This window comes from Schistocerca gregaria, chromosome 4 (genome assembly GCF_023897955.1).
Source record: "Schistocerca gregaria isolate iqSchGreg1 chromosome 4, iqSchGreg1.2, whole genome shotgun sequence".
NCBI classification, from domain to species: Eukaryota; Metazoa; Arthropoda; class Insecta; order Orthoptera; family Acrididae; genus Schistocerca; species Schistocerca gregaria.
Window position 1 is genome coordinate 130,430,352 of NC_064923.1, and position 24,620 is coordinate 130,454,971.

Here is a 24,620-nt window from a genome sequence, read left to right on the forward strand (position 1 = left end):
CTTACTGCAAACTACATCCTTCTGAATCTGCTTAGTGTATTCATCTCATGGTCTCCTTCTACGATTTTTACCCTCCACGCTGCCCTCCAATGCTGAATTTGTGATCCCTTGATGCCTCAGAACATGTCCTACCAACCGGTCCCTGCTTCTTGTCAAGTTGTGCCACAAACTCCTCTTCTCCCCAATTCTGTTCAATACCTCCTCATTAGTTATGTGGTCTACCCATTTAATCTTCAGCATTCTTCTGTAGCACCACATTTCTAAACCTTCTATTCTCTTCTTGTCCAAACTATTTATCGTCCATGTTTCACTTCCATACATGGCTACACTCCATACAAATACTTTCAGAAACGACTTCCTGGCACTTAAATCTATACTGGATGTTAACAAATTTCTCTTCTTCATAAACGCTTTCCTTGCCATTGCCAGTCTACATTTTATATCCTCTCTACTTCGACCATCATCAGTTATTTTGCTCCCCAAATAGCAAAACTCCTTTACTACTTTAAGTGTCTCATTTCCTAATCTAATTCCCTCAGCATCACCCGACTTAATTCGACTACATTCCATTATCCTCGTTTTGCTTTTGTTGATGTTCATCTTATATCCTCCTTTCAAGACACTGTCCATTCCGTTCAACAGCTCTTCCAAGTCCTTCGCTGTCTCTGACAGAATTACAATGTCATCCAGCGAACCTCAACGTCTTTATTTCTTCTCCATGGACTTTAATACCTACTCCGAATTTTTCTTTTGTATCCTTTACTGCTTGCTCAATATACAGATTGAATAACATCGGGGACAGGCTACAACCCTGTCTCACTCCCTTCCCAACCATTGCTTCCCTTTCATGCCCCTCGACTCTTATAACTGCCATCTGGTTTCTGTACAAATTGTAAATAGCCTTCTGCACCCTGTATTTTTCCCCTGACACCTTCAGAATTTGAAATACATAATTCCAGTCAACATTGTCAAAAGCTTTCTCTAAGTCTACAAATGCTAGAAACGTGGGTTTGCCTTTCCTTAATCTATTTTCTAAGATAAGTCGTAGGATCAGTATTGCCTCACGTGTTCCAACATTTCTGCGGAATCCAAAGTGATCTTCGCCGGGGTCGGCTTCTACCAGTTTTTCCATTCGCCTATAAAGAATTCGCGTAAGTATTTTGCAGCTGTGACTTATTAAACTGATAGTTCGGTAATTTTCACATCTTTCAACACCTGCTTTCTTTTGAATTGGAATTATTATATTCTTCTTGAAGTCTGAGGGTATTTCGCCTGTCTCATACATCTTCCTCACCAGATGGTAGAGTTTTGTCAGGACTGGCTCTCCCAAGGCCGTCAGTAGTTCTAATGGAATGTTGCCTACTCCGAGGGGCCTTGTTTTGACTTAGGTCTTTCAGTGTCCTGTCAAACTCTTCATGCAGTATCATATCTTCCATTTCATCTTCATCTACATCCTCTTCCATTTACATAATATTGTCCTCAAGTACATCGCCCTTGTATAGACCCTCTATACACTCCTTCCACCTTTCTGCTTTCCCTTCTTTGCTTAGAACTGGGTTTCCATCTGAGCTCTTGATATTCATACAAGTGGTTCTCTTATCTCCAAAGGTCTCTTTAATTTTCCTGTAGGCAGTATCTACCTTACCCCTAGTGAGATAAGCCTCTATATCCTTACATTTGTCGTCTAGCCATCCCTGCTTAGCCATTTTGTACTTCCTGTCGATCTCATTTTTGAGACGTTTGTATTCCTTTTTGCCTGCTCATTTACTGCGTTTTTATATTTTCTCCTTTCATCAATTAAATTCAAAATTTCTTCTATTACTCAAGGATTTCTACTAGCCCTCGTCTTTTTACCTACTTGATCTTCTGCTGCCTTCACTACTTCTTCCCTCAGAGCTACCCATTCTTCTTCTACTGTATCTGAAAGAGGCACGGCCGACTTTCTTCCCCGTCCTTCCCTAATCCGATGAGACCGATGACCTCGCTGTCTAGTCTCCTTCCCCGAAACAACCAACCTTGTACTGTATTTCTTTCCCCCATATCATATATACAACACGGGAATTAATAATTACATTAATGCCTGAGAAACCAAATGGTACACTTCGTACATTCACACACTTAATAGAGTCCTTCTATTACAACTTCTCACGCTGGATCACTTGTGTCTGACTCATAACTTGATATCCGCTTCTTGCAGTAACGGGGCAGTACTGACATAGTCCGTTGTGGATAGCTGCCGCCACAGATCAGTCACGGATGTAGGTTGGGAAATTCCTGCTCGGTTCAAGGTCCTGAGAAACTTGCGGCGTTGTTTACCTTAATGTGAACACACTCGTAGCACATAGATGAGACTGGAACCTCAGCTGTGTGGATTTCGCTATACGGAGATGCATGAAATTTCATCATATGAAGACGTGAAAGATAACAGCCGCGACCCAGCGTGTTACAATAGTGGTGTGACGTCTAGACAGGTTGTTTTAGGAGAACCAGGTTTTTGAGAGAATGCTCGGCCGTACTGCGGCATAATGTCTTCCTCTGGGATGTTGTGAAATCTCCCACGTCTCTACGGTGATTTGAACCGTGGTCCAATGTGCTAACCACTTCGCCACCTCGCTCGATAACCACGTGGAACAGACTACCTAGTGTTGCTGTTATTAAAATTAAATACGGGTTATATCACGTTGTGCCAAAATACACCTTTCTTTTTCCTCAACTTATTTCGTGTGAAAAATGCTTCATAGTACAGTAGTGAGAAGTGTATCCGTGACGCTCCATAGTAAGTGAAAGGGCGATGAAAGGTTTCATGTGTATCATTTACTGTTTGCAGTGTCTATGTTTATGGTGTACCATGCAGACACTGCTAAGATCTGCAGCAGTATGAAATAGAAGAAATGTATTCGCAATGTCTAATATGATTAGACTTCAGCTACAGAGTTTATTGTAACACATCAAACTTTGTCCTAGGCCGGATCTCGAACCTGGATTTTCCGCTTTATGTCATTTTATTGCCCCCATGCGTCACCGTGTCTCCACGTCCGGCATTCGCACATGCGTGCATCTCTGAAGGGCACTGAATAGTACAGCAGAAAACACAGAGACAGCAAAATAGTATTACATGTCTAGACACGCAGTTTCTTCCTGTGAGGGAGCCATAGCAACTGTGCGAGTGTAGGTTGTGCTCACTGTGACATATGGAGCTTTGTATCGGCCCGGCAGACATGCTCGGATAGCCTAAGTGGCTGGTTGGTTGGTTGTTTGGGGGGAAGAGACCAAACAGCGAGGTCATCAGTCTCATCGGATTAGGGAAGGATGGGGAAGGAAGTCGGCCGTGCCCTTTCAAAGGAACCATCCCAGCATTTGCCTGGAGTGATGTAGGGAAATCACGGAAAACCTAAATCAGGATGGCCGGACGCAGGCCTAAGAGGTCAAGTCAATCGCTCATGACAAGCGGGAAATCCGGGTTCGCTTCCAGATCCAGCAGAATTATTTATATGTGAATAACAAATTGTGCAGCTGAAGTCTAATTTTACTCGCAGTTGCGATTATATTGCTTCCATTTCTTGTAATGCATAATGAAGAACAGAAACTTAGGGTTTACAAATATCAAAACGTTGTATTACGCTCTTCGAACGTGCATATGACAGCATCCACAGTAATAGACTATACAATGTAATGCGTGACTTCAGAATCCCTGAGAAGCTAGTGAGAATGGTGTAAGCTTGTATGGAAGTGTCAAACGCAGCAGTACGTTTCCGTGGAGCCACATCAGAAACATTCGAGATTGAGACAGGCCTCAGACAAGGGGATGCTCTCTCATGAGTTCTGTTCAATGTCGTTTTAGAGAAGGTAATAAAAGAGTGTAGGCAACAGGAGTAGGCTGGAGTAGAGATGGACGGTAACTTCAATTGTCTCGCATATGCCGATGACATAGTACTACTAAGTGAATCAAAGCACGAGTTGAAAGAAATGTACCAGAGAATGGGCAATTGTGCACAGAAGGTAGGTCTTAAAGTGAATCGAGACAAAATAGAGTTCATGCTTTTTAGGAAGAAGACAAGAGTAGGAAGAATTTCTTGAGATAGATGGCAAGAGGTTCAAGAGAGTACAACAGTTCAAATACTTGGAATCTTGGTTTACCATCGACAACAACATAAAAATGGACATCAAGAAAAGAATAGCAGTGAGAGTGAAATGCATGCATTCCCTTAGAGAGACGCTCGGCTCTAAATGAGGTGAAAACATCCAACACACTGATATGCCAGCAGAAATGTACGGCTCAGAAACATGGAGCATGACTAAGTGAGAAAAGTAAAAACTATTAATATGTGAAAGAAGAGTAATGAGAAAGATATGGGGACCAGTTTTAGATAACGGAGAATGGAGGAGGAGGAAAAACGAGGAAATCTACCTGCTGATGCGACAACCAACTATCCTACAGAAGATAAAGCTCAAAAGAATACAATGGGTGGGCCATGTAGCCCGTATGCCAGATGGAAAACAGACAAAGATGGCACTAGCGGGGAAACCAAATACCATACGCCCCATTGGACAACCAAGGCAGCGCTGGATGGACGGCCTGGCGAAGGACCTAGCAGCTCTGGAAACTGAAGAGACCTGGAGGAACCGGGCCCAAAACAGGAAGGAATGGAGGCAGTTTATGGAAGCAGCGCGTGGTCTGCAGGGCCTGTGATCGCTGAATATCTATCTATCTTTATTCCGCTCTGCTGTACCCATTTCTGTGTCTAATGAAATATGTTTCCTCACAGAAGAAGAGTTGTTAGGTAAAGATTCTCAAATTGGGTTAATGAACTGGTCCAGGCGAACAACGTAAATCAATTTTGAATGAATGATATGATTACTAATTAAATTAGTCAAATCAGTATGTGGATTGGTATTCGCAATTCAATAGAGTGATGGCTGAGCAACTAAAAGTACGAGGGCATGCGTAAAAGTAATGCCTCCTTCTTAAGAGGGACATCTTGAAGCCTTAACTCGTAAAACAAACGTTCTTAACATTCTACATATTTATTCTTATTTGCCGCTTGAGGGCTTCAAACTGCTGCGTGTAACAAGGCGTGTGTAACGTAACTATGTCTATGGGTGAGAAACAACGTGCCGTAATCGAATTCGAAGAGTTCGTCCACACATGCAACACTACCTCCTTCAGCATGATAATGTTAGATCACTCATGAGCGCTGTGTCACCTGCAACAGTTCGACACCTTGGGTTCACCGTCATCGATCATCCTCCATACAGTCACAGCTTCGCCCCATCCTATTTTCATCTGTTTCCAGAACTTACTTTGATCGTGCAGACAGAGGTGAGATTGTGGCTCCGTCAACTATGTTAAACATTTTACAGTGGCCGTACCAACAAACTGGTCTCTGCTTGGGAGAAGTGTCTTCGTCACGATGGCGACTATGTTGAGAAATAAATATCTAGGCATGAAAAATAATGATGTAAAAGGTTAACAACGTTTGATTTATTTGAAAAGCACACCAAACATTTGAAGGCAGCACTTTTCAGGTCGCTCTCGTAAAATGCTTATTTTTCTTTCATCCATATCAATGAATCTGTTAAGTGAACTGATCTTTGCTGAAAACAAAATAAAAACTGTGAATCTTGAGTTTCTCCCGGCGTATTTCATAATCAAAATATCCACGGGTGTACAGCCGGTGGTCTACAGTGTCCAACGGGCACAATATTTCGGCGATCATACTGTCTAAATTCGGGACTCGGATGAAGAATTTCAATTACAAATAAATATGCAGGACTGCATTATTTAATGGAATTTTACCTGTTTTGCAGAACATGTTAATTTACACTCATGCTCATAAATTAAGGATAATGCTGATACTTGGTGAAACAACGCTCTGGTGGGCGGTTTGCGGGTTGAAATCACCTCGGGGTATGACCATGCAGTGCATCTGACCTGCGGTCGTCGCACAGTGGCGCTGGCAGCAGTCCACATTTGCAGAGGTGCATGTCAGAGTACGGTGCAGCGAGTAAGTGTGCAGACGTTTTCAGATTTGCTAATGGTGACTGTGCGTTGAAAATTGCTTAAAGAACACATCTTCATGACGTTATGAGGGGTAGAATACCAGGGCGACTGGAGGCTGGTCAAACACAGCAGGTCGTAGCACGGGCTCACTGTGTGCCACAAAGTGTGATCTCAAGACTATGGCAACGATTCCAGCAGACAGGAAACGAGTCCAGACGCTGCAGTACGGGACGTCCACAGTGTACAACACCACAAGAAGACCGATATCTCACCATCAGTGCCCGCAGACGGGCACGGAGTACTGCAGGTAGCCTTGCCAGGGACCTTACCGCAGCCACTGGAACTGTTGTCTCCAGACACACGATCTACAGACGACTGAACAGACATGGTTTATTCGCCCGGAGGCCTGCAAGGTGCATTCCACTGACCCCTGGTCACAGTTATTCTCGCCCGGTTTTCGTCTGTTCAAAATGGTTCAAATGGCTCTGAGCACTATGGGACTTAACTTCTGAGACCATCAGTCCCCTAGAACTTAGAACTACTTAAGCCTAACTAACCTAAGGACATCATACACGCCAATGCCCGAGGCAGGATTAGAACCTGCGACCGTACCGGTTGCGCGGTTCCAGACTGTAGCGTCTATAACCGCTCAGCTTTTCATCTTTACCATCCCTTAATGTACTTGAAAGGGACCTGTGCGGAGGTCGTGGTTTGATGGTGTGGCGTGGGACTATGATTGGTGCATGTACACCCCTGCATCTCTTCGACAAAGGAACTGTAACAGGACAGGAGTATTGGGACGTCATTTTGCAGCAGTATGTCTGCCTTTTCAGGGGTGCAGTGGGCCCCACCATCCTGCTGATGGATATAACGCATGGCCCCACCGAGCTGCCATAGCCATGGCCTTGAAACAGAAGATATCAGGCGAATGGAGTGGCCTACCTGTTGTCCAGACCTAAACCCCATCGAGCACGTCTGGGATGCTCTCGGTCGACGTATCGCTGCACCGCTTCAAACCCCTCCGACACTTCAGGAGCTCCGACAGGCACTGGTGCAAGAATGGGAGGCTATACCTCAGCAGTTGCTCGACCAGCTGATCCAGAGTATGCCAACCCGTTGTGCGGCCTGTGTACGGCCATCATATCCCATACTGATGTCGGGGTACATGCACAGGAAACAGTGGCGTTTTGTAGCACATGTGTTTCGGGATGGTTTTCTCAACTAGTCACCAATACTGTGGACCTACATATCTCTGTCGTGTGTGTTCCCTATGTGCCTATGCTATTAGGTTTGTGTAGTGCCACGTTGTGTGGCATCACATTCGACAATAATCCTTAATTTATGAGCATGAGTGTACAAAGGAAAGAAAAGAAAAGATATGCACTGCAGGACAACAGCGAAATCTGCCGAATATGGATATGACGATCATCAACAGCAACCCGCCAATAAGAACGCGCATTGCTCCAGCCCAGATGTCAGCAGCTCTCGAGTAATTTAGAGTTGTTGCACGAAGCAGCGAAATGGCCAGGCGACTGTAATTGCGTGCTGTTTCCCGTGGCTGAGAGCTGCTAGAGTGTTGCTCACCACACTTTCAGTATTAGCGCTCGTCAGCAGAGTTTTTGAATCCTGACCGCGACGCGGAATAGCCGGTCACGACCTCTGGAGAAAGTCACGTTCGTATTTCCGCCCACATAGAAACCCACACGTCAACCGCCTCTCTGTATCTCTTGTTTACGTTTTGCTCTCCTCGCCTCACTGTATGCTCGGGCGTCGGCCCCCATCTGCAGACAGCTGCAGTGAAAATCTCGCATAGTTAAATATTTCTCCAGCGTTTTCCCCGAACAACTTTATGTACAGCCGTGTGAAGTTCGGAGCTTTTCATTTAACCGTGTCTTCCAGTCAACATGCTTAAAATAGCTTTCCATTTGTTCAGGGGGAACAATACTCGCATTCAATAGGGTGCGAGATTTTCGGTGCAGAGCTAGGCACAATACTGAAAGCTGCTCGAACAATCAAGTGAGATTTCACTCACGTGGAGCGATTGCAAGTAATATGCGAAAAACTACGAAGTAGCCGCAACAGCCTATAGCACTGTTTGACAACGTCGTAAAAAACACGGAAGGCACGGGTATGTAATCTTACCCACTGTATTTGATTAAACTGATAATCAGAGTTTTCACGCACTTTGTAAGGATATATAAAGAATTATGATCGTTTTTAAGTGGAGTTAACAGTCAAAGGCGAGAATAATTTGCTTCAGAAAATAATATAGCGTTTTATTTGATTATTAGAGAGTATAATGATTTAGCAGGTGGGAGACAAATGATAATTTTGATCTGTTTTCACATATTACGTTAGTGCGTAAAACGTTTACTACGTTTTAATCAGCTGGAAAACAGGATGCCAACATTCAGAAAAAAAAGAAAAAAATAATTTTAAATTAGATACCTAATACACAAAATCAATCATATAAAAAGACTGGTGTAACTGTAATTGCGAGAAGAAATTACAGCAGCAAGACCCGTAATAGAAATACCACCAAAGCCCGTCACTAGATCAAGGGACGAGCGAGATCTCGAGAACTGTACTAGATCGTGATTGCATTCTTTTTATTTTCCAAAATACGAGGTCTGTTCAAAAAATTCCAGAACTATGTCCAAAAAAATTTCCTACGCTTACCTTTTACTTATTGGCATGGTCTCCTTCGAAATACTCTCCTTGACAATTGAAACACTGCTCCCAATGCCGTTTCCCCATGCAGTTATCACTCCTTAGATTCTTTAAAAAATGCTTTGAAGGGTCGACGGTTACTGTCGTACGCGGATGTACAGCAGGCAGTTACGGTGTTCTTCACGCAGCAGGACACGGTGTTTTGCCAAATGGGTATCATCAGCCTGGTGCATCGGAGGAATGATTACCTCAATGCTCAAAGCGATTTTGCCTGATTGGCGGACCAAATCTGGACTGTAGGGCCTTCGAACAGAAACTTTTTGATCTTTCCAGATAACATTTGCCACGATGTTTGCATTGCAGGATTATTGGTCATGTCATTGTATGTTCGAATCTGACGAAATATATATTTACAAGTGTGTGGTTTAATGCTTCCAAAGGGTTCTTGCACAGGGAAAGTTAAAGAATCCTTAAAAATTGAGTATAAGTTCGTGGATCCTTTACATTTCCTCGCCGGTGATACGTTAATTTTTCACGGATGCCAACGGCTCGCATTTACGTACATAGTCATTCTTCTGGCGTTGGGATTGCCTCTTAAAAGACACAGTAAGAAGCAAGCTCCACGGCAGATTCTTGTACGATACTTCCTAGACAAAACTATGACGGTTTAATGTCTGTGTAAGAGAACAGTGATAACTTTCAAAGTACTTTACCAAAAAAAAAAATTGGTTCACATGGCTCTGAGCACTATGGGACTCAACTTCTGTGGTCATTAGTCCCCTAGAACTTAGAACTATTTAAACCTAACTAACCTAAGGACATCACACACATCCATGCCCGAGGCAGGATTCGAACCTGCGACCGTAGCAGTCGCACGGTTCCGGACTGCGCGGCTAGAACCGCGAGACCACCGCGGCCAAAGTACTTTACCGGCGTGTTTCAACGATTATAGTTTCTGTCAGTAAATGGGATGGCATACACAGGCCTACTACACTCTGGTTCAAATTTAGCTAAGAATTCTATGTTCAACAATCATCCCTGATATTACCAGTACATTATATGCACCTTATTGAATGCAGTTAGTATGATTTAGGTATCTAATCGCAGTAGAACAATACCAGTAAACCACCCATCTAATTCAAAAATATTGTAACTTCACAAATCAGAAATATATATATATATATATATGGGATGGAAATTCGTAGATGTGATATACGTGTACATAGAAACGAATAACTGCAGCTTTAGAAAAATTGGATGATTTATTCAAGAGAAAGCTCTTCAGAAACTGAACAACTCAATAACACGTTGGTCCACATCTGGACCTTATGAAAGCAGTTATTCGACTCGGTATAATAGCGTTGTTGGATATTCCCCTGAGGGATATCGTGCGAAACTGTGTCCGGTTGACACGTTAGATCGTCAAAATCTTGGCTGGTTGGAGGACTCTGCCTATAAGGCTCCAAATGTTGTCAATTGGGAAGAGATCCTGCCACCTTGCTGGCCAAAGCAGGGTTTGGCAAGCACGAAGACAAACAGTAGAAACTGTCGCCGTGTGTGAGCGGGCATTATCTTGCTGAAATGTAAGACCAGGATGGACATGCTGCCAACAGACATTCTTCATTCTCCGATGGATATCTACCAGCATTTGTCCTGCTGCAGTCGAGAAAAGAACAACAGCACGTTGGTCCTGTTTGGATGCATTTGGTAATGACATCGCCGTGGTTCACGTTCCCAAATTTACCACACGTTGAATTGGCATGATGATAACCCCTTGCCTGCATGTCGGTGCTTATATACCCGCATCGGAGTCGCGCTACTTTGCATTTACGCTGAAGCAACGCCCTGAAACAGAAATTTTTTGACCGCCCCTTATGCTTGAGTACACAGCCGGTGGTGACGTATCTGCACTTTATTTACAACTGAGAATGTAGCCTTTGTTCCCATTATAAGTTTAACATAACAGTAATCTATCTGATCGAACATTGTCCTGTTTTCGAGTCGACAATAGAGAGTAACGTTTTGTATACATATATAGCGGTTTTCTTGTAGGTGAGCCAGGAGTTGACCTTCTGCGTAGATTTTCCTTGATGACGTATTCGAGTAGGTAAGCGAGCAGTAATAGTGAACACAGAATAAACAATTCATACGATTCATCTGTTTTGTGCGGATATTGCAGGAACGGAATATAAAACGAGATTCTAATCTCCTTTCCATAAATTAAATGTGGGAGGTAAGGAAACAACGGTATAGCATGAAATAAAGGAAAAGTAGCAGTCTTGTAGTAAAATCTGCACTAAAATGCGGGGAAGTAGTGTATACGCCCTTCCTAGAGCTACATTACAAAATAAATGTTATGTTTCATTAACAATGTTAGCAAGGGGCGGGACTACTTTTATATTTTCCACTTATAGAGTTTATTATTATTTTTTGCCACACACTATCTACTTTTGACTACATATGTATCTGACGCAAGCACCTGTGATCAACTATCCGGGCTTACAGTGCGAACCATGCAGCACCGCTCGCTACTAATTCTTATGTTTAGCACTACCTCAGGCGTCGTTTACGTAGATAAATCATGAACATAAATGTGTTAATAACCTCCTGAAATCCTGAATTTTCGCGGCAAGTGTCATATTTCTTCTCCTTGGAGCAGATCCTCCTGGACAATATGCGCATCCATCAGTCGAGAAAGTAAGAGCAACAACCTGCTGCACTTTTCCCGGTACTTTGGCTAATAGCATTTTATGTGTCTTCTTTTACTAGTGTGTGCGTGTGTATGTTTGTGTGTTTTGAATTCGGACGACTATGGTCAACGTACAAGAAGAAACTTACGAATTCTTACTTCCGGAATTTTTTCTTTCTTCCCAACACATTTTTCATCCGGTTGTTACTCAGCGAAGATTCTTCTGCGGCCGGCCGGTGTGGCCGAGCGGTTCTAGGCGCTTCGCCTGGAACCGCGCGACCGCTACGATCGCAGGTTCGAAACCTGCCTCGGGCATGGATGTGTGTGATGTCCTTAGGTTGGTTAGGTTTAAGTAGGTCTAAGTTCTAGGGGACCAATGGCCTCAGATGTTAAGTCCCATAGTGCTCAGAGGCCTTTGATTCTTCTGCACTTGCCCTTTTCTTTCTCTTGAAAACGCTCAAAATTCTTAATTTTGTTTTTTATGTTTTTTCTGTTGTGGATATCTTCTTCAGAAACATTCATTTGTTCCAGGACTAAGTTTCACTGACCTTGGATTTCGCCTCTTTATGTTGTTGAAGTATTGGACTATTTGTTTAACGAATCTACCTTCCACCGTCCTTTTTACATACGCAAAGAAATTACTACTTTTTTCGGAATTGTATTTGAAAGATTTTGTTGCTCCTTAGAGTATCTTTCCGATTTTCGTCTGTTTTCAGCCTTATCTTTATTATCTCTATTTTTCCTACTTTGTATCAATCAGTGCATTCTGTTGCTTCAGTTCTTATAACAGCAGCATAATACCTGATTTTTGTGTTTCATTGCAGATGTCCTCGCAGAGTTGACAAGCATTCTCAGTCTCCCGGCTTTTGATATAGTTTATTTGTTAAATCCCTTTATTTGAATAATTTCTCCAAGATAATTTTTGAATTTTTTTGTCCCTTTTGAAGTCCGTTTCTAGTGTTTCGGAGCATCCAAGATGTCAGTCACGCATTTCTCTTTGAATGTAGATATTTTTGGGCCTGCTTTCTTGGCAAATTTTCCGAGCTGTTTTATCTAAGTCACGGCTGAATGTATGTCTTTGCGAAAGATCACTAGGACAACGATGAAAGCAAGACAGCTGTTTTTGACTCCTTTATTTTTTGACACTAGTTTTACATGATAATTGATTCTAGCTTCCTGTAGCACCTTTTTCTGTTACCAGACGATTTCTTTTTTCGAAGACAGGCATTGAGATTTGCAGTGAAAACCCGTCCGGATTCACTCTGATCCGATGCCAGTAAGAACCGTTGTATGTATATTTTTCGCTGAAACGAGGTGTGCCATCATGCTGCCTTACATATTCATATATGGTACGTCGCCGGCCTATTGTTCCGTGACAGACTTGGCATTATAATCTACATGTGCCTTTGTTTAAGGTCCGTAAGACACGTATTTCCCAATACTTAGGCTTGAGAGTGAGCCTTGGACGGAAAAATGTGGATTTTTCAGTTCTGCACCAAGCATTAAAACACTAAATTATGAAACTTCTAGTGTAATCTTATATATATTCGTTTCGACCTAATTTCATCTTTAATACTTAAATTTGATATTTTACGTCAACTACATGGGTGGAAACAGTTGTACCTTCTCTTGCCTAGCTTCAGATAACCCTATGTTTATTACTAACCCTACTGTGAATACTCACTGAACTACAGGATTTATTTGTTCACCTATCAAGTTCATATTGTCATTTAGAATTTGTTCCTTCCAGAATCCAAGTGACACTGTATCTCGCAGCAAGGTGCCTCTTAAACGTTAGAGATGGTAGTATGCCCCAGAAAAGTTTTAATAAATACTTCCTAATGTTTTATTTTATTTGCTTTTATTAGATGATACTATTACGGTGTTTTCATTGCTAGAAGATTGCCAGCCTATCTTGACGTAATCGGTTTTATACATTTTTAATGAATTTATTCGACCGAAATTTGTAAAGTTTATGAGAAATGGCTTTGAGTGTTGATACTGGATGAAATGGATCTTCAAATCACTCAGTTAACCTATGGGCTAATTCCGTCAATATTTGATCAAATGCATGTTTGTTCGCGGATTTTAAGCCAGGAGTATTTTCAGTAGAACTACAAGCATTGAAGTACGTACGTGTGTTACGATTTGAGCCGATCTGTCCCGAGCTACTTGCATACTTGTGTTTCTCTGGATTTGAAATATCCACAAACTGAGAGTTGTAGAAACGGAGTATCTCAGAAGACCATGTGGAATATCTCTGCAAGACCATAAGAAATACGACGACTTCAGAAAGCATCACAGATGGAAGAACGGCAGCTCGTCTGGTGTCGAATATAAAGCGAATGACAGATGTCCAAAGAACATCCTGATGTACCAGCGTCAGGGAAGAAGGAGAAGGTTGCATGGTTAGATGGGGTAAAGGAGGCCACGAGAGAAATAGAAATGGATGAAGACAAGGACGCATGGGAAGATAGAAAGAGTTAGCGATAGGGCGGTAGGTATATAGGATGAGGTGACAGCTGTAGGAACCTCACAGGAGAGAGAGAGAGAGAGAGAGAGAGAGAGAGAGAGAGAGAGAGAGAGAGACAGAGAAAGAGAGAGAGAGAGAGAGAGAGAGAGAAGAGTAAAGCTTCCAGATTGCACGTATATTTATAAGGAGATGATTTGAATAGATGGAATCTTACGCCAAGAAAGAGATGAGGCACAAAGATCCTCCATCGTACACAACTGGTCTTATAGTTAACAAGTAAAAGCGGGGCCATTCGAGTCAACGAAGTTTAAAGGCGGCCACTCACATAACTGCATGCTTGACAAGCACGCTTGCGCAGGCGTGGTTGTGCAAGCATGCTCAAATTCCTTGCGCCACACACGGTTCAAATAACCTTGTACATGCATTAGTTTAATTATCAGAAAATGTCGAGCTCAGACGACAATGTCCTGGCTTTGACAACCTTTTTGCTTGTGTTGCGACAAAAATGTGATATATGAACTATAGAGTAGTTAAAGAAACGAAAACATTGTTCCCATATTAACTATTCGTGGTAGACGCACAATGGAAACTATCTCATAGTACTGTTGATTTTCTTCTCTTTCTGCATGTAATATTCTGTTCTTTGACTGCGTCTACAGTATGTACAACCTTTGTACAGAATGTAATTTAACAGAACCAAATAAAAATTAAGTCAATTCTGATCACTGACAAATGATTGTACAAGCCTCCCTATTCTTGGTGCACACGCACAAGCACACACAAGCTTGAACGCTTGCACAAGCATGCGTAATCGAAATTCGATCAAGCATCAAGCTGCTTGTACAGTCTTAATGCTTGGGCAAATTTATCCTACACGCTCTCAAGCATATTCGGGCAAGCACGCTTGCGCAAGCGTGCATGTCAAGCGTGCAGTTATGTGTGGGATCGATTTAAGACTGTTTATGCGAATGTGCTTTGCAAAACGACAAAACTAGTTCGAAAAAAAAAATCGAACGAAATCACCAGTTCCATGCGCGATACTTGCCAACTCAGTGAACCTTGTGTTTCTACACACTGCGCGATGTTCACGTCTCCAGAGACATGAACTGAATGCTCTACCGGCCACGTACTCTACCGGACCTCACCAAAAGCAACACCCAAAGATAACTCTCCCACAGCATAGTACTGTCGCCTTATAGATATTAGTCAAACTGCAATTTATTGGAATATATGCGAGTGATCATGTGATGAAAAAATGTGTGTATGTGTGGCAGGGGGCGGGGGATGATGAAAGGAGATGAAATACACTTCGTACAATCGTACAATTTGATTGCTGACATATACTGTGAAGAGAAAGTACACGGAAACCCATAAATTAATTTAATTCCGACAGTTCCCATGTTCTCAGTTTCGTAACAAAAATGATCTATTTAGGGATTGTAATAACACCTATTATGTTCTACCAGCAGTCAGATTGATGTAAATGTCAATAATTTGATGTTTTTCGTCCGATAGATCATATTCATGTTTCATTATTTTTCTTCCTTACATGAATTTCATGAACTTTGAAACATGTATCGCATATATACAAAAGATGTGGAACACGGAGAGTAAATCTGCATGACGCCATGGTCGAAACATTCCAGAACATAATTAAGGGGATGAAGTATGACACAACAAGGGGGAAGGTCAGGTAGTACCTGACACGTAAGCTTCTTCGGAATTATAATATTCTCCGAATGTCCTATTCGAACATTATTCATATTGAACAACATTAAAATATGTTACTTATTTAAAGAATAAGACTGTATCGCATAATATTATATGTTCGTTGATGTTTTAATATTTTTTCCACCGTCAGCATTTTGGTAGTTTAAGTTTCTGGAGATTGTACTGAACATGAAACAGTAATATGTAAAAAAAGTCATTTTGCTGGTAAAAAAGTTTTAATTGGATTGCAAGTGATTATAAACTCGAAACTCGACAGTCACCTAGTTTGTCGAGAAGCTGACAACTTATTTCTTGCCGAAACCTGCTGCTCGCTTCAATCTCCGTTATTCAGATGTCCTCAGGTCTAGGTCTTCATCTCTTTTTACGACACACTAATAAAAGCTTTTACCGGTTTTCATTTTTGCTTATTGAACCGATGCTTGATTTTCAGTTGCTCCACATTGAAATTCACTAGGTTAAAGAAATCGTCTTTACTCAGTGACACAGGCTACCTAGCTAAATTTTTGCCATGGTCGCAGGGTACTGTTTCCTGTATATCACTGAATGCTGTCGGAAAAACTTACAGTTTTCATGGCCACCTCTTTGTTTTTCCGTAAAGCATTTAAGTCTATCATCTAATGAACTTCTTGCAACTGAATGTTTCTCACTCGCTTCTCTGACTGTCATTTCAAGAAATCTTACTTTTTCTACGATTTCCTTCATGCTATTTTGGTCTCGTTTGTGTTCTGAATTCTCCACCTTCGCCCGTTAAAAAAAGCCGTCAAAATTTAAGTTTTTGTGATATTTGTTTTGTCTGGTACAACCTGAAATTGCTCTCTCCGGTACAACGCAAATATACTGCTGTACTTGTTTAACACTCCCACTGTTATTATTTGGGCCAGACATTATCAATGCCACTATGTAAGATGTCAGGCAAATTCAACACCTTCCATGAAAACCCTGACATGATAGCAAATCCGACAGTATGTCACATAGCTCCGAATAAATCCTGACACTAAATTAACCGAAGTAATACGATCAACGAGTGAGCAAATGGAATACCACAGACTAACACAAGAACGCCCAAATGCATGTCATACTTTCCTACAGTGAAAAAGACGCAGTTCCGAGAGGAGAAACGAGAACAGAAGCCGAGAGCAGAACCGTCTTAAGCTAGAAGGCCCTAAGATAAGGGACGGACACCCACGTCACCATCTAACCACCAGGACCACCCCTAGCCCATGTTAAAAGATAGAGCCCCCCAGCCCATGTTAAAAGATAGAGCCCTCCATAAGAACGGTATAGATCTTACAATAACACTAAAAGGGCCACACCAGCTGCAAGTTTTAGCGTGAGACTTTTTCGCGTCTCTGTTACGTAGTAAACATTAAAAACATTTCCCCACCACGAAAAGTATAACGTTTCTCATTGGATAGACAGAATTTTTGTAGGTGGAGCTTAAGGTTAACATCGAGACCCTGACTGGTCAGTTGAAAACACAGCCAGGTAGCTTTTCTTAAACCAATTTCGGTAAATTGTGGTAAGGAGAGGTAAGAAGGAGTTGTTTCCGAGAAGGCGAGGTGTTTGGAGCTGCGCCGCCCACCGCCCCCTGACACTGCCTAACCAACGACAAGGTAATGAACGCACGCGATGCCGCATAAGGCTTCACTCAGAATTGCAGAAATCTCATCTGTTACACCCCATTTTTGCATAATACTAATGTTGATCGTCAATTAAAGCTCATGGTATTCACTTTTGCTACTAGAAGCTAAAATCTGAAACGCGATGATTTTTCTGTTGTATAATTATTGAGAAGCCACATCAGCCACTGTAATTTATGACAAGTTAAATAAGTAATTAAAGATAATTGAGGGTCACTGTAGACAATTTTGATAGTTTTCTCTTTTTATGAAACTTAACTTAAAGCTAGATTATAGATGTGATATGGCATAGGTCATCCTTCGATCCATTGCAGAACTTGGAAACCCATTCAGGGAATATTCGTTCACATTTTTGTTGAACGTAGTTGGTTTTTATCATCTTGTATTAGAATACTTCCTTTTATCAATAGTGCAATTTATAAACAATGTTTTGTGAGTAGAATAAAAATTCCAATGGTAAACTTACCTGTTTTTTCGACGTTATTTTACCAGCTAACTAAAAATAGGAATGCCTTGAACCCCTTCCACTAAATTTAGTTAGTATTAAGATTCTTTTACAGGGAGTGCAGTGGAACTGACGCTGAAATCTTTAAGTATTTGATTATATCATCGCTAGTCTCACTGAACTCTTCTGAATTCTACATGTCATGTGTGGTCTGGCGTCTCCTTACCAGCAACAGGTCCCAGGTTCAAACTAGTCAATTCCCTAAAAAGACATGCTCAGAGCGTCGTTGCGCGAAAGTGGTAGGGAGACACGGCTTGGAACAAACAGACACCACGCAGAATGTTAGAACCAATATAGACAATACATTGAATTGTATCTAAATATACAACAAAAATGTAATATTACATACTTGCAAAAAAAACACAATACTCCAAAGCTAAATCTGTGCACTGAAAAACTCACTAAGGGAACAGATATTGTAACTTGAAACCCATTGTTGTTTTGATTGAAAATCGCGGAACACTCTTTTTCTTCCGTAGATCTCACTGCAGCAGCACGACGGGTGCTATTCCTAGCACTGGAGTATACAGACAGCTGTTGTACGATACAGCCCGCTGTCCCCCACGTGCACATCTCATTTTGATTGAACGGGAACGGGCCATTAAGGCTAAGCGCGAGTCGGAATAAACAGGATCCAAATCATTGTCTGGCAACCCTCGCCCCTCTCCCCATCGACATTTAGGTTTTCCGCGTTTTCCTATATCACTTTAGGTGAACGCCAATCTGATTTCTTCGAAAAGGCTTTCCAGTCTGAGATTTTGCCCTTTCTCTAACATCCTTATCGTCGAGAAGTACTTCAATTCTAATATCGTTTCCTTGCCTTTTTCGGCACCCCATACAGATTTGAATTATGTTTGAGTTTGATGTCCGATGACCTTCGTACATGACAAACCTCTTGATGGTAAGCAGTGTTCAGAAATTTATAATACATATGCGTGAGAAACAAGTATTTCCTAAACTGCAGTATTGCAAGTTCACTTTATGCATGTGCGTTTTAAACTTTTCTTTTTTTTTCCCTTGGTGTAAACAGAAACATTTGCTCGACTCAGAGAATGTGAACTTTCACACGGTGAACTCCGAAAGCGGGTACAACAAAAGGAAAGCTAGAATTTAGTGTTGAGATCATTACAGAGTAGCTCAGAGGGGTAAGGAACCATCCCGACTTGCACATGATGTGATTTATGGAAACTGCAGCCAGTCTAAATCAGATTGGCCTAACATGGAGTTGAACCCCACTCCTCTAAAAACTAGCTCTGTCTCTCAACCACTGCAGAGAGAGTAGCGGAAGAAGCAGGGCAAATTAGCTTTGGAAGAGAATATATCATAGCTTCAGCCGACAGTGCTAGTAATTGCAGCTGCAGTTAGGGATGCGGTACGCAGATAAAATCAGAGGAGAAATCTCTACCCAGTGTGCACGTGATGCTATTCAGCATACCGCTGTCAGGAGCGTTATGGCAAGATGCTGACACAGACCAGCTGTGGGCATGTTATGTGCGCTGCTGCGAGTGAAAGTAACTAACTGCTCTCACATTTTCATTTTATGCAGACGGCGTATCAGGGCCTTCTGTATCTCTTCTTCTTGTCCAACCTGGCCATTTGACTACTAAGCTGACATAATGCATTTTCATCTATTCTCCACTTTCTCCATCCTTTTCCAGTAACTCTTCATTCTGTTACTCATCCACTAATCGTTTTAATTTTCATACAGCTAGAAATCCAGAATGCTTTGTGTAAAGTCACTTATTCAAGATTTCTATTATACCACGTCTTCTGATATATCTGTGATATATTTCCCTGTTTCTTAGATCTATTTTATGTCTTGTAAACACGAGTGAAATTCGCTTAATGAATGCACCGTTGTCCAAGCTCAGCAATAACCAGAGTCCTACCATAACATTTTCCTTACAGTACCAATCAATTTCTTTTAAATTTTTGATTCGCAGAAAAGTTTTAACACTTTCGTATCGAAACCTGACTTTCCTGTTCTCACTAAACCAAAGATTTATCGTAAGATCTTTCTTTTCTATTTCTAATGATATGTTGAGAATATATGATTAGCTGACTTAAGACGTGCTAACAGTGTATGATTACGGTATTACAAAGTCTGATTCAGGAGGTTATTGAAGAATTATAGTCAACAGAGATTTATTTAAGCACTTAGTATGCCACTTTAGTCTCTCCATTCCGTTTTATTGCCTTCTTTACCTAATCGCTATTCCTATAATTCCGGCGTAGAGTTGACACTTATTAATAATATCATTTTTTTCATATTCTGTTAGTAACGATTTCTGAGAGGCTTCTATATTGCTGAAGAATTTGATTTTTTTCGGAACATATTTGTAGTCTAACTTTCTCAGACATGTTTTGTAGTTCTTTTACTTTACTAGGTGTCATTAGACTGTCGTGAAACGTGACATCAGATAAGATCAAACAGTTTGTGTGTACACCACTTCGAATTTTTACCACTGTCCTATCTCGTGATACGACATGTTTTATGAAATTTCTCTACAGATATTCTTAGTATATCGTCCAGAACACACGTAAAGAGGGTCATGAATAACACGTCCCCTTGCCTGGATAAGCGCCAAATTCTTCAGAGACCATTCCAATGAATTTCATTTTTAACGTTGTGTTTATACCAGTCTCTTGAATTTCATTTAAGAAAGGAAGGAATATTAGGTTTAACGTCCCGTCGACATCGATGTCATTAGGCAAAGAGCACAAGCTCGGATTGTGAGGATGCGGAAGGAAACTGGCCGTGCCCTTTCAAAGCGACCATCCCCTCATTTGCGTGGAGTGATTTATGGAAATCACGGAAAAGCTAAATCTGGATGGCCGGACGAGGGTTTGAACTGTCATCCTCCCGAATGCGAGACCCGTGTGTGAATCATTGCGCCACCTCACTCGGTTTTCATTTAAGAATGAGTTTCGTATAGTGTGCTGTTATGCTCTGTTCCTGTATGTTTCCCATGATTAATGTACTATGAAGAGTTACAGAAAACTTGTTCTCACATTGAAATGAAGCGTTTCTGCACCCGTGTGTATATAACATATCGTCTTCATCTACGTGTCATGGAAATTAGGTCACACCTTTTTTAACACGGTCTCTAGACAACCTTTCTTCCCATAATGCACCTCCGAATGAAACGGAAAGAGATCGTAATATGAGGTAAAATAAAAAGTACCCTCTGTACAAAATTTACATAGTGTTTCGTAAATGTATACATACTGTTTTGATTTATACGTGATGCGTCGCCATACTACGACACTTTGTGTCATGTTCTGCAGACTGAAACTTTAAAATAAGTCATAGCGGCACCTGCTATACAGAGTATTACAGAAGGGATTATCAGTATTCCGGGATATGACAGAGACGATCAATCGAAGCAAAAGTGTCTAATGAACGTGGGCTCTAAAATGCCTACCTTGAGAATATTTCTTCACTTTAGATACTGTGAAACAGATCTCTTACATCGCAAGTTTTTTGCTTTCCACATTTTGAGTGGTGGTAGTCTGGACCAAAACAATGTCCAGTAAACATGGGCTATAAAGTGCATACCTTCTGGCTATGAGCACTTGTACATCTTCGTTACTATGAAACACAACTCTTCTATTGAGAAAATGCTCAGAGCTCTTAAGGTAATCATTTCAGAGCCTATGTTTACTAGGCTAATTTCCCATGAATTATCAATCTTGCCATATCCATAAAGATTGATCATTCGTCCTTGGACACCCTATGTAATACACAAACAATTTGACATACTTTCACAGCTGTTCATACATCACATTAAATACTAGAAACGTAGATTTCCCAAGTTCCTGTAGCGGTTGAGCACGAGACTGTTTCTTGCGAGAACTAAATTTCGAGTATTTGTCTGAGCATCCTGAGAACATGTTCTTCGCCTTTTTAAAGCAAGATATGTTTCTGTTGAGGCTGTTACTTCACGCATTACTTTTATTTGCTATTGGCCAAACTCAACCTTATGGTTAATATCAAGCACCTGCATGTAAGTGGTCGTTCAGTTTGTAGATCACATACAAAGTCGTAAACGAAGTATTGGAAAGAGTGTCAAGGCACGTTGCAGCCAGTGTTGTCGAACCTGTTTATAGCGCAGCTACGATTAATGTTTGGCCTAAATAGCCTCAGATTCCACACATCAGTATTATCTTTTCGTGAGAACATAGGCAGTGTCTTTTCTTGTAGTGGTCCAAAATGTCATGTAAAGAGAAAAGCGTTAAATGTCTAATGTCCACCGGAAATTAGTTGAAGCAGCCTTTCTTGACCTTCTGCTTCCCTACCAGGAAACCGAACTCTCTAGTCGAATCTCCGGCAACCATTCAGAATTTACTAAAGGGTCTGTTCAGGTAAAAGAAGTGGCTGGGCAGAAGGAAGCGGAAGGGACTGAAGTAGTATCTGCGGCAGACTACGGTGAAAAGCGATGTTCCGTTAATCAAGAGAACGCTCTCTCCAGGATGACATTGTTAGCTGAAGGGCCGCGACGGATCGGTAATCTTGTTAGTAACACGGCACCGCGGTTATGTCCGGCTCGGGGGACAATGGGCGGAGAAACTTCGAGGAACAGCAGTGGACGAAAATTCCTGGCGAGGCAAATTTCAGATTCGGCGGTAATGTCTGGAAACACAGTTTCTGACATCAGAGTTTTGTGAAGACTGATACCATTGAGTATGTTGTCTTTTGACGCTGTTCTGCGCCATGAAACAAGCAACCGTGCAAAAATACGATTTTCTCCTGATGTACATATCCAACTACACCTATACTTGGGTATGTAGCGAGGACGCAGCGCGGGATAGCCGCGCGTACTAGGACGCCTTCGTTCAAATGGCTCTGAGCACTATGGGACTTAACTTCTGAGGTCATCAGTCCCCTAGAACTTAGAACTACTTAAACCTAACTAACCTAAGGACATCACACACGTCCATGCCCGAGGCAGGATTCGAACCTGCGACCGTAGCGGTCGCACGGTTCCAGACTGTAGCGCCTAGAACCGCTCGGCCACTCCGGCCGGCTAGGACGCCTTGTCACGGTCAGTGTGGCTCCCCCCGAGGGAGGTTCGAGTCCTCCCTCGGGCATGGGTATGTGTGTTGTCCATAGCGTAAGTTAGTTTAAGTTAGGTTAAGTAGTGCGTAGGTTTAAGGACCGATGACGCTAACAGTTTGGTTCCTTAAGACATTACTACAAATTTCCAATGTAGCGAGGACAACGTAATACAATATGCCTCATTCCCCTCCCCCCCCTCCCACTCCCAGTTCCATTCTCGAATGGCGCTCTGGAAGAATGATTGTTGGGAAACCTCCTCATTGGCCATATTTTCTCGACTTCTTTCGTTGTGGTCATACCATGAGAAGTGTGTGGGAGGAACTAATATGTTGCGTGAGGCGTCCCGCAACGTGGTCAGGTGATTGGGTTTCACTTGTGCCATACGTCTGAACGCGAGATTTCAAAACTCTTAAACATCCCTAGGTCCAGTGTTTCCGATGTGATAGTGAAGTGGAAACGTGAAGGGACACGTACAGCACAAAATCGTACAGACCGACCTCGTCTGTTGAGTGACAGAGGCCGCCGACAGTTGAAGAGGATCGTAATCCTGACCTGTTTCATTTTCACTACTAACCCCTGAATTGATTTCCATCAATTTTGTTATGGACATTCCTTGAACGTTCGGGAGGAAAACAGGCTACTTTAGAAAGTGTGTAGTACGCGATATTTATGATCTTAAGAATAATACGTGAATTGTGGAAAAATATTTTCTCTTTGAAAAAGTATTCTTTTGAACTTTATCATATTTGTGAAAATGCTTTTATTGATTGACATGTTCTACATAATACAATCCAGCATAATGAATACAATGTTTATACAACCCTCAACATGTTTAATCCATGCTCCCATAATATAATACATGTGAAAGTAAGTCCGTTACATTTTACCGACTACACCTCTGAATCAGTTTCGACGCCATTTGGTATGGGAATGGCCTGATTCCACAGGAAGGATGTAGTCTACTTTATCAAGTAAAAAAAGGAAACTCGACACTTAAAGGTGTGAAGTAGGGAATGTAACACATTTCTTTATGTCAGTGAACATAAAACAACACTAAACATTATGAAATTTCTTTCGCAAAGAACACACTGTACTAGGTATAGCTGCTGTAATAGCACAATGCATAGATGCGTGCACTTGTCCATGTCTGTCTGCAAGCACCACTCGGCAGCAACGCTGTATGCGTGCCATGTCATCATGAGCTGAACTATTTGGTTGGCGATAAGTTCTCGGGGGAGGGGGGCGGAGGGGGCTGCACCTATCTATGCATTGCGCTGCGCTTACCTGAATTGGCAGAAACATGAGGACAGCTGACGTTATTGCACATACAATAGCTCACTTACTCGCCATCACTCATCATAACAAAGCTGCTAATAAGCGAGTATAGCCACAGGTAATAGCTAGTTTTATCTGCAGCAACTGTCTACGTTTACTGGTAATTTTCTTACATTGCGGCTTTCTGTCTTTGCAGGTAATTGCACAGGAAGAGAACAAATCTGAAATGCTGTCCTGCACCACAACACTTTCGAGTGGTCAGCTGCTGCCTGTCTAAATGTGAGTGCAGACTGTGGCCCTTTCGTCCACCATCTCTGGCTCTTCTGCTAAGTGGAACCAACCATTGCATTGCAGACTAGTATGGAGAGAGATGGGAGCAAATTTGTCACAAATCAACTTTCCCAGCATTTCATATGTCGTCAGACAGATGCACACAACTAAAGACCTGTACCAAAGCTGTCAATCTGTTGCAGGTGTGTGAGACAAGTAATGGGACTGATATTTTATCCACCATTTTTTTTAGTTTTTTTTCATACAACAATATTGTCCCCTTCAAAGTAGTTCCCTTCGCAGTTAT

At 41.8% G+C, this 24,620-nt stretch overlaps 1 protein-coding gene across 1 annotated transcript in view; it reads left to right on the forward strand.

Annotated features, from left to right (window-relative positions):
• LOC126266649 (uncharacterized) overlaps positions 1 to 24,620 on the forward strand; it is a 410,325-nt gene that overhangs the window by 274,874 nt on the left and 110,831 nt on the right. The window lies entirely within an intron of this gene.